This window comes from Haemaphysalis longicornis, unplaced genomic scaffold (genome assembly GCF_048455015.1).
Source record: "Haemaphysalis longicornis isolate Haplotype H1 unplaced genomic scaffold, Haemaphysalis longicornis Haplotype H1 scaffold_12, whole genome shotgun sequence".
Taxonomy (NCBI): Eukaryota; Metazoa; Arthropoda; class Arachnida; order Ixodida; family Ixodidae; genus Haemaphysalis; species Haemaphysalis longicornis.
In genome coordinates, this window is record NW_027526225.1 from 90,488,818 (window position 1) to 90,497,848 (window position 9,031).

At 53.2% G+C, this 9,031-nt stretch overlaps 1 protein-coding gene across 3 annotated transcripts in view; it reads right to left on the reverse strand.

Moving 5' to 3' along the window:
- Positions 1-9,031, reverse strand: part of LOC144162989 (rho family-interacting cell polarization regulator 2-like) — a 129,244-nt gene that overhangs the window by 85,343 nt on the left and 34,870 nt on the right. For 2 of the 3 annotated variants that reach the window (XM_077693753.1, XM_077693754.1), the window contains exon 2: positions 4,471-4,549. The exons of the other annotated variant lie outside the window; for it this stretch is intronic. The gene's annotated coding sequence lies outside the window, so the exon portion shown is untranslated. The remainder of the gene's footprint in view (positions 1-4,470; positions 4,550-9,031) is intronic. 3 annotated transcript variants of the gene reach the window in all.

Sequence of the window (9,031 nt, forward strand, 5' to 3'; positions counted from 1 at the left end):
AAAGCGGCGCGAAGCCGCTCGATGAAATCGACACGGAAGCAATTACGGGCACGCCGGTCGACCGGCAGTGACGGCGGCGGTCGCTGCGATGCGCGGGCCGACGACGATCGCATCCCGTAAGCGAGTTAACCCCGGCGTGCGACCTACATCGCCGGCGCGCGGCGAGCGCAGAACCGAGCGGTTGCTTAAAACACGCCGGCCGCATTGATCGCGGGCCATTCCTTGAACGGCCGCAAGAAACAATGGCTGGTAACAGGCCGCCGGCCAACACGTGTTCTCGCCTCCTCCTCCTCCTCCTCGCGTCTGGTGGCAGCGCGTGAGAAAAAAGCGGCGACGGCCGATCGGCGGGCATCATCTAAACGCCGCTAATTTCCATCCAAGGACGCCGGCGGGCCACCCGACGCCCGGGGCCGCCCGCAGCCGCCGCTATTAATTGGCTCTCGTGGGAAGAACAACGGCGCGACGTACAAAAATGCACGCCGCAAACAAGTGCGGAGTCATAAATTGAGAATAAACAATCGACGCCCGCAGCCCCCCGTATTCCGAGCCACGCGGAAGTGCCTTCGGCACTTCCTCTTTAGCTCCGACCAGTGACGGCGGCCCTTCGGACGAGCGAGAGACACAGCCACGTGCAGTGTTTTAGCGCGACGACGACATGCCGTCGGCCTCGGTCGTCGCGAACAAACAGCGCGACGGCGTCGAGCCCGTAATGAGCCCCGCAAGACAATGGCCTCGCGGCCGATTGATAGCGGCACGCCGTCGCGGATGATGCGGCGGGACTCGACCCCGCCGCCGCCGCCGCACTCGGCCGGAACTGCAGCGCCGGACGGTGTCCCACTAAATCAGGAGACCTTTACGACTCCGAAGGAAGCGTAGTACGTAGTACGTATACGCGCGCATGCGCACTTCGGACCGACGCCCGGAAGCCCATTCCCGGCGAATTCGGTACGGAGCGAACGTTATCCACGAGGCCGCATGGCACGTACCGGCGTTGGACGAAAACTACGATTGATATCGAATGAGTTGGGCCGGCGTCGTTGATGAATCGATGTCGGAAAACCTGGGTGCGCCACACGAACAAATACTCTAAGCTATTATAGAAAAGACATTATCGACTTCCGCCTTCTGTAATGCGACACGTACAGGTGTAGACGACGTGATGAGAAGGCCGGAAAGGACACAAATGTTTCCTTCTCCGCAAAAGAAATATTTGTGTATTCGGGAGGAGAGCGATTACGGCAAGCACAGTTGCGAGAATTGCTCCATCAACGCCCGTAGCTTCCAAATGAGCTTAATGTCAAGTCTGCCTGTGATTTTTCCGCAGGCACGCAGGTGCGGTGTTTGTTCATTGGAGTCAAATTCGACACAAGCGTCTCTAGAAAACATATATGGCTCGGGGAGAACAAGACAAAAAAAAAAAAAAAAGATATCCGGGGCACTCTCCACTAACGTGAAACCTGGGGAGGGGCGAAACCGGCGGTGTATAAGTGTGTTGGCGCCTTGGCGTTTTTGCCAACGGAGACGAAACCGTGAGGGGGTAAATGTATATAGCTTTGCTGTAAAAGTCTCTTGTCTCTTGTAAAAGCTCTCTAGCGCGAGGCGTAGACGAGTGTCGCGGTGTTTTTTTAGTACGCCTTATACGTTCTAGCGCGAGGCGTAAACGAGTTTCCCAGTGTTTTAGTACAGTGACTACATTACACGAACGGCGATTACGACGACGACAACAGGAGACACCAATTAACGGCCCCAGCCCCTAAAAGCTGACCTCCAGAGTTGTGCATGTTGTGGCAGAGTGTCGCAACAGGAAAGAAAACGACATCCAAAGCAACATCCAACAACATCCGCCGTTTCTCGCTGACAGCTTTAGAGGACGAGAGAGCGATTTTTAACGACGTTACTGCTCGAGCCGGGGCTGACAAGCTATCATCGCCGACAAGAAATGTGCACGGACGTTTGCTAAAAAAGTGTGTTTTCCGACACAAAGCAGCCGCTTCTGCCCTGGCGCATCCGAGTGCCTGTCAAAAGTGGTTGCCGCCGCGTCAGCGGCGGAAACTCTGACCCGAATGCACCACGCGACGCTGTCGTAGCCGGGGCGGGCGCAAAACAAAGCGCGGACGGGAGCAGACGAGCACATAGCGGGACGCCCGGGAAACAAAAGCAGAAAGCGCGACGCATCCTGCGGGAATCCCGCTGGCCCTGATCCCGTTAGACCTAATGGGATTCCCGCAGCGAGCAAATTGAAGGGGCACGGGCGCAAGAGAGAAGCACTACGGAATCGAACGGCAAAGGGTTTCGGCCGGCTGGACAGGCGTGTATGTGTGCCTCAAGACCAGCTCTCGACCACAAAAGGCTCATACCCAACTTTCTCGCTCAAAATTCCGAGCTCTCGGAACATACAGCAAAAGTATTTCAGGGAAGTGAGATTTCGCATAAAGCAAGAAGTCAACGTGACGATGAAAACTCTAAAATAACTTTCCAGGATTCTGAAATTTTTTTGTGTGTGTAATTCGCTGTCAAATCTTACTCCCCATGCATTTGTATGGGATAGTTTCCATGGCTCTGGAACTTAGTCACGCAACGTGCGGCCGCGGCGGGTAACACGTAATCAGCTCCCATACATGGTGGTTTTGGAAGCACAAGCGATGGTTTTCCACACAGCAGACCACAGTTCTGTGTGCACAGGGCGGACCCTTGCTTGCCTTTTCCTTGCGGTCGGTCACGGCTGTGGCTTTATCAAAGCATCGCACTTCCTGCATTTATAACGCACCCGAAGATCGCGTTTGAAAAGTAACGATGACGCCGTTTCCGTACGCGGGAAAAGTGAGTCGCACACACGATACAGTCAAAATCCTCGCTCTTCAAGACGCCTCAACACGAAGACAGCCACAGTTGTCGATCGCTGTTTTGGCGATGTAACGCCGCGGAGGAAATAAAAACGGTGAAATCATTTACTGTGCCACGTGCATTCGTTCAAAACCCACACATTGGACTGTTTATCCGACGAGCCGCAGCCAAATACATATAAAATGAGTCGCCCTCTTCTTATTGATAAGTGCTTAGCGATCGATAAGAACGCTCCGTCCACTTGCTGTGGTGGGTCGATCGAAACTAAACTAAGGGAGGGACCGAAGTCGTCCTCCCAACGGGGCACTACGTCGACTAACTCTGGATATCCGCCGTTAATCGAAAGTTGCTACAGCGCAACGCAGAGTGGCGGGCCAGAGTGCGACACAAGCAGCCTTGGGCAGTAACTAGTTACTAGTAATGCGTTACCGGTAACTAGTTACTTTTTTCAGTAACTTTTGACTCTAACTTTTTAACTTAGAGTAACTTGTAACTGTAACACTCTTACTTTTTTTTACAGAGTAACTATAACAGGAAATACCGTTACAGTTACTTTTTTTTATAGAAAACTATTCATTAGATACACACAATAAAGGCCGACGTAGATTGCGCTTGCTCCGTTTTCGGACGTTTTTCTCTGCACCTTTCACGTTTCCGCAACACGGCTGCTTTCGCAGATTAGGAGAGAAGGTGGCCACGAGAATGGATTATCTTTCCTGCAGGGGCGGTATTCTCGTGACTATCCCTTTTGAAAACGTCCCGTTTGCGTCCCTTTCATCGTGACGTACTTCCGGTTAAGCAGTGGGCGTTGGCAGTAGGTTTGCCGCGCTTGCGCTACGTCACTTCCGGTTGTTTGCTTTTAGCCAATCAGGGCTCGCCAAAAGGGACACTTTTGAAAGGGACGCAAAAGGGACAAAACTCGAGAATACCGCCCCTGCAGAAGACCGAGGTCGGAGGTCGTCTTAGAGGGGATGTCTAAAACTATTCCTTCGTCTTGAGCGAGCAAAAACAAGAAAAAAAGAAATGGAAAGTGGACCTCTGGAAGTTCTCGGATGCCAACTTTGAAAAAGAACTCATCCCAAGTTAGAGTGAGTTTTGCAAAAAATATTCCCCGACACCAAGGGTGCAAGCGCAAAAGAGGTCGATACAACACAATGAGGCGTGAAGAACGATTGTTGGTGTTGGGCTTGAGTGCGCCCCTTTTAGGTTCGCTTCGTTTGGGGTTTTACCAGGTGAACTTTTGACTACCCGCACTTCTTCGTATACGTTAATACCAAATAGACTCTATCATTTGTTTTGTGATCTATCACTTAGTTTTATACAGTAACGGAAAAGTAACGACGTTACTTTTCCACCGTAACAGCAACTTAACAGAGTTACTTTTTGGCTTTGGTAACTGTAACTGTAACACTGTCACTTTCTGCTGGTAACTTGCCCACGACTGGACACAAGTGTCTCGCCCGTTTCGCTTTCTACGGGTTACGTCGCTTCGAATGTCTGTCACTCGACTGCCTTTTTGGCAGCGTTCGCTTGCTCGTACCACGCCAACGTGTGCGGCCCCATCCGAGAGGAGGCGACTGCAGCGTCAGGGAAGAAAGAGAGAGCGAGAGTCGAAACGTCACTCACCCTTTCTTCCACGTTGTGCATCCCTCGATGCGCCGTCAACCTAAGCTCGGCTCCCGGCGTGCTTCGGACGTCACCGCATCTGCGCGAGCGAGAACGGGAGATACGTTGAACAGTTGCATGGGCATGTAGGTCTGTCGGCCCCGTGCTCGACGGGGAAGCCAAAAATCAGACGACGGGCGAGAAAAAAAAAAAAGAAAAAGAATCGGGGCAAGCAAACAACCTTGGGCCCGGAAAGAGACCCAAACCGACTTAGAAACCACCCCGCCCCGCGGCTGTCCGCACCCCACGGCGCCCCGGGCCCCGGGCGGCGCTCTAAAATCAGTAACGGAGCCCGAATCAACAAAACCTGCACGCAAAAAAGGAAATACAAAGACGGGAGGAAAGACGGGCCCGCCGGAGAGCCACACTCGCGCAGCGCAGATGAAGTCACGAGCGTGCGTACGTGTGTCCGGACGATCTTTACCCGCGAGAAAGAGAAAACGAGCTCAACTCTTTTTTTCGAGCCGTTAACACAATACGGGAAGAGGGCTGGACTCGAGAAGGAAGACTCGCCCGCGGCTAAACAAACGAGCCGCGCAACAAAGACGCGCGTTTCTCCCTCACCCTCTTTCTTGTTCTTTGCATTCGACCCTTTGCCTTTGTTGGTCCGTACGTGAAATGAAACGTTCTCGGTGTCCGCGCGCAGACAGAAACCAGAGCATAACAAGCCGGCCACACGACGTGCACCGACCAGAGAGTTTCAAAGAAAGCGGGCCCGACGAAAAAGTGCTACCGATGACGATACGGCTGTCCCACTTTTGAAGAGATAACCGCACCGGCTTGCACTTGCTACCGCCGGCTTCCAGTAAGGCACAGTGGCGGGCGGGCGGACAAAAGGTGTGGCGACGCCGCCCCAGGCCTCTGCTGCGGGCGCGTTTTTGTCTCGGCATTCGAAACGATACGTTCGTTCTCAGCGGTCGCTCGCCAGAGAGGGGTCCTTTCACGACGTCCGGGAGGCTTAGCGTTTCCTTTAACTCTTTATGTTGCCTCAGCTCTCTCGTTTCCTACCAAACCGCGTCCCCATCTCCGGACTTCTGGGGCGGCATTCTCCTGTTTTGACCGTTTTGTGTCCGTTTCAAAAGTGTCCGTTTTGAGCAAGCCCTGATTAGCAAACAGCGAACACCCGGATGTGACGCCGCGCAAGCACGGAGGAGCTATGAGCCGCGGCTTCTCGGAGCAGAGGGTTTGGAGCAGACGATTTTTCGTCGCCTTGTTGGTTCGCTGGCGGAACAACACATAAAAGGTTATTTAAGAAAGGTTTATTCGTTTAAAACGTGTTTACAAGAACAGCTGCGCAAAAGTCACCTCAAAGCCCGCCTACAACTGGGAGTACATCATAATAAAACGTACGCAAGCGGACGTTTTCAAAAACGGACAAACACGAGAATACCGCCCCTGGTCCGTTGATAATCCCCTCAGGCTTTCGCCGCAAGGCTTGACACGGGTCACGGCGCAGAGGCGCTAACTGCGTACAAAACCGTGTGCCTCTTCTGTGGCGTCGCGACGGAGACGGTAAAGGAAAAGGAGGGGAGCGCGTGGGAATTTGGAGTGTGCCGTCGCTTCCGTGTCCCGTACCTCGTTATACGGAGACAACGAAGAGCCCGGCGGCGCGAGAGAGTGATTCGTCGACGCGTACGCGACGCGACGAAAGTGTCGGAAAAGGCGCGAAGTGCCAGAGAAATTTGACGGGACTGGGAGACGCACACGCACGGCTGGTTTTCAAGCGACACGGAGACGAACTCCAGCGGAGTAGTTGGCAGGCGACAGTGTGAGACTCGTAATTGTTGTGTCGGTGGCGCCGCGAAGCTGCGCGCAACGAATGGGGCACCCTAGCTGGCAGCTGGACGAAACGCAAGCTCTCGGCGGCGCTGATGCGCTAAACAGCTGACACGCGAGGTTGGCTCCACGGCGAGAAAATCGGACAGTACGAGGCGCGGGAAGATGTCCGCGGTTAGCTTTAGCGCGTACGCCGTGACGTCTTCCTGTAAAACGCGGCATCTCTGTGTAATGGAGGACACACTTGCGCTGGGTCGGCGCTAATGACTACAAGACCGACAGAGTGAAGAATAGTGTTTGTGTTCCCTCTGCCTCCGTTCTTGTCGCTGGCGCTGCGCTCAGCGTTCCAGAACTACGATGCGCTCATACATGTGCGCGCTGCCTGTATTAATCCAATGAAGAAACAAAGTTTTACACGTGTACTGCCCTCAATTTCCTCAATCTCAATCCTGAATTTCCTTCTTGGAAGCATCTTAAGTATGTGCGTGGACATCCGCAGCGCCGTAAGCGCTGAGGCGTGCGTGTAAGTGCACGTCTCAAGTGTTACGAAAGAAGAATTGTACCACGGTGCCAAAAGGAAACCAGTGACTCATAGCCCCGATTTATAGAGCTTTTAAAGGGCTATTCAAGAGTCGGCAGACCCATCCTACCCAGTCTAAAGATCCCGGATGACCCGAGAGATGCGCTATTCCTGTTGGCGAGAAAGGTGCCCACGCGACCGTAACTCGAACGCCCTCGGCACCGTCATGGTCCTAATGCCCGGTCCCGTTCAGGCGCCTCTCGGCTCGTACATTCCTAGGGTTGCCAACGCTAGCTCTGCGGCCACAGCCCATAAAATATCTACATGAGACCCCAGATTTTTACCTGCAGGAGCTGCAGTCTGAGTACTGTTGTAATTCACCGTCCATCCGCATGCATGTTTGCACATGCCGTGAATTGTTTGTGCGCGCTAAGCAGTGGTTCTCGAATGGGGGTAAGCGGATTCCAGGGGGTCCGCGAATCCCGCACCAAAACTCTCTCTCTCTCTCTCTCTCTCTCTCTCTCTCTCTCTCTCTCTCTCTCTCTCTCTCTCTCTCTCTCTCTCTCTCTCTCTCTCTCTCTCTCTCTCTCTCTCTCTCTCTCTCTCTCTCTCTCTCTCTCTCTCCCTCCCCCCCCCCCGGAACCTTGCCTGTAATACGCAGCATAGCTATGGGTTGGGGAGCATTCGGCAAGCACTCCCAAATAATGAAAGTAAGCTACCTCTGTCACTCAAAAGAAAAATCTACAACCAGGTCATACTGGCGGTGATGATATACGGAGCTGAAGCTTGGCCCCTTGCTAAACTAGAAAGCAAACTTAGATCTGCTCAGCGGGTCATGGAACGAATAATGATAGGAGTAACACTCAGGGACAGACAGGAAACGAGCTACCTGGATCAGAGAACAAACTAGAGTGGAAGATATCATAGTTCAAATGAAGAAAAAGGAAGGACTTGGGCTGGCCATGTAGTGAGACACACTGACCGGTGAACAATTAGCGTAACAGGGTGGATACCAAGCGATGAGTCTACAAGAAGGGGAAGGCCATTCGTCCGATGGAGGGATAAAATAAGGAAATTCGGGGGTAAACTGTGGACTCGAGAAGCGCAGGACAGGAGCGGTTGGAGGTCAATGGGAGAAGCCTTCGTCCTCCAGTGGACCTGAGAAGGCTGCTGCTGCTGCTGCTGCTCATGATGATGATGCCTGTAATGCAAGAGGGCAACTTCGCTGCACGACTTGTACGTTGAAATTCTCCGCGTAGCACACATTTTATGTCGTTTTTCTTGCACAGCACGCCAGCTATGCAGAAGGCAACATGCAGGTTTTCGAGTAAGTGCAAGTGCAAATCGTTTACATTACGACACGTATTAACGTGGTTCGTCGTTGATTCCCCCCTCACTTTTGCAAGCCCGACACACCCATGGCTGAGAACTGCCGCTCCAAAGGGAATATTTGACGTCGCGACTCCATACATGCAGTAATTCCATCGTATACACATGAGCGCATTTCCTGTTGCCTAATGCAGCCGGCTGCCATCTCCCGCAGGGGCCGCGACCGGCTGACTCCTTCTCCGCCCGGCACTGTGCAGAGCCTGGCCAAATCGAACAGCCCCATTTCGTACGTTCCCCATTTCGTACGCTGACTATCCCAACTCCCCTACACCAGCAGGCGTTCCGGTGTCCGCCCTTAGGCGAGACAATTTACGCCTGCTGGTGGACCTTCCTTTCCTTCTATAGTTCAATAAATACATACATACATACAGCCGTATTTCTCGGAACGAGCGTTCGACGCGTTCAACGGGCGTTCACACGACGAGCGTTCACCGCGGCGCGTACGTCCGCTTTCTCGTGAAAAGCAAAACGACGGCCGAATCATCCCCTCAGACATGAGGGGGGCACGTGCTCAGCTGGAATCGACACCTATAATTCGTTTCAGAAGCTGCGTGCAGCACTGTGGAAGAAGCTACATTGCTGTCAACAGTCTGTCCACTGAACACGCCTAACTCACCGTGAAGGTAGCTTCCAAAGGACATTTCCGCCCCACCCCCCGTTCCCCCCCGCGAAGTGGAACCGCAAAGACGTGTCGAGTTTTCCTTCACGGTGAAGTTAGGTGCCGTAAGAGGACAGACTGTTAGCAGCAATGTAGCTTCCACAGTGCTGCACGGAGCTTCTGAAACAACTATGGTGCAGCGCACAGTACGCGTGTGCATTATACTGCATATGTGCGAC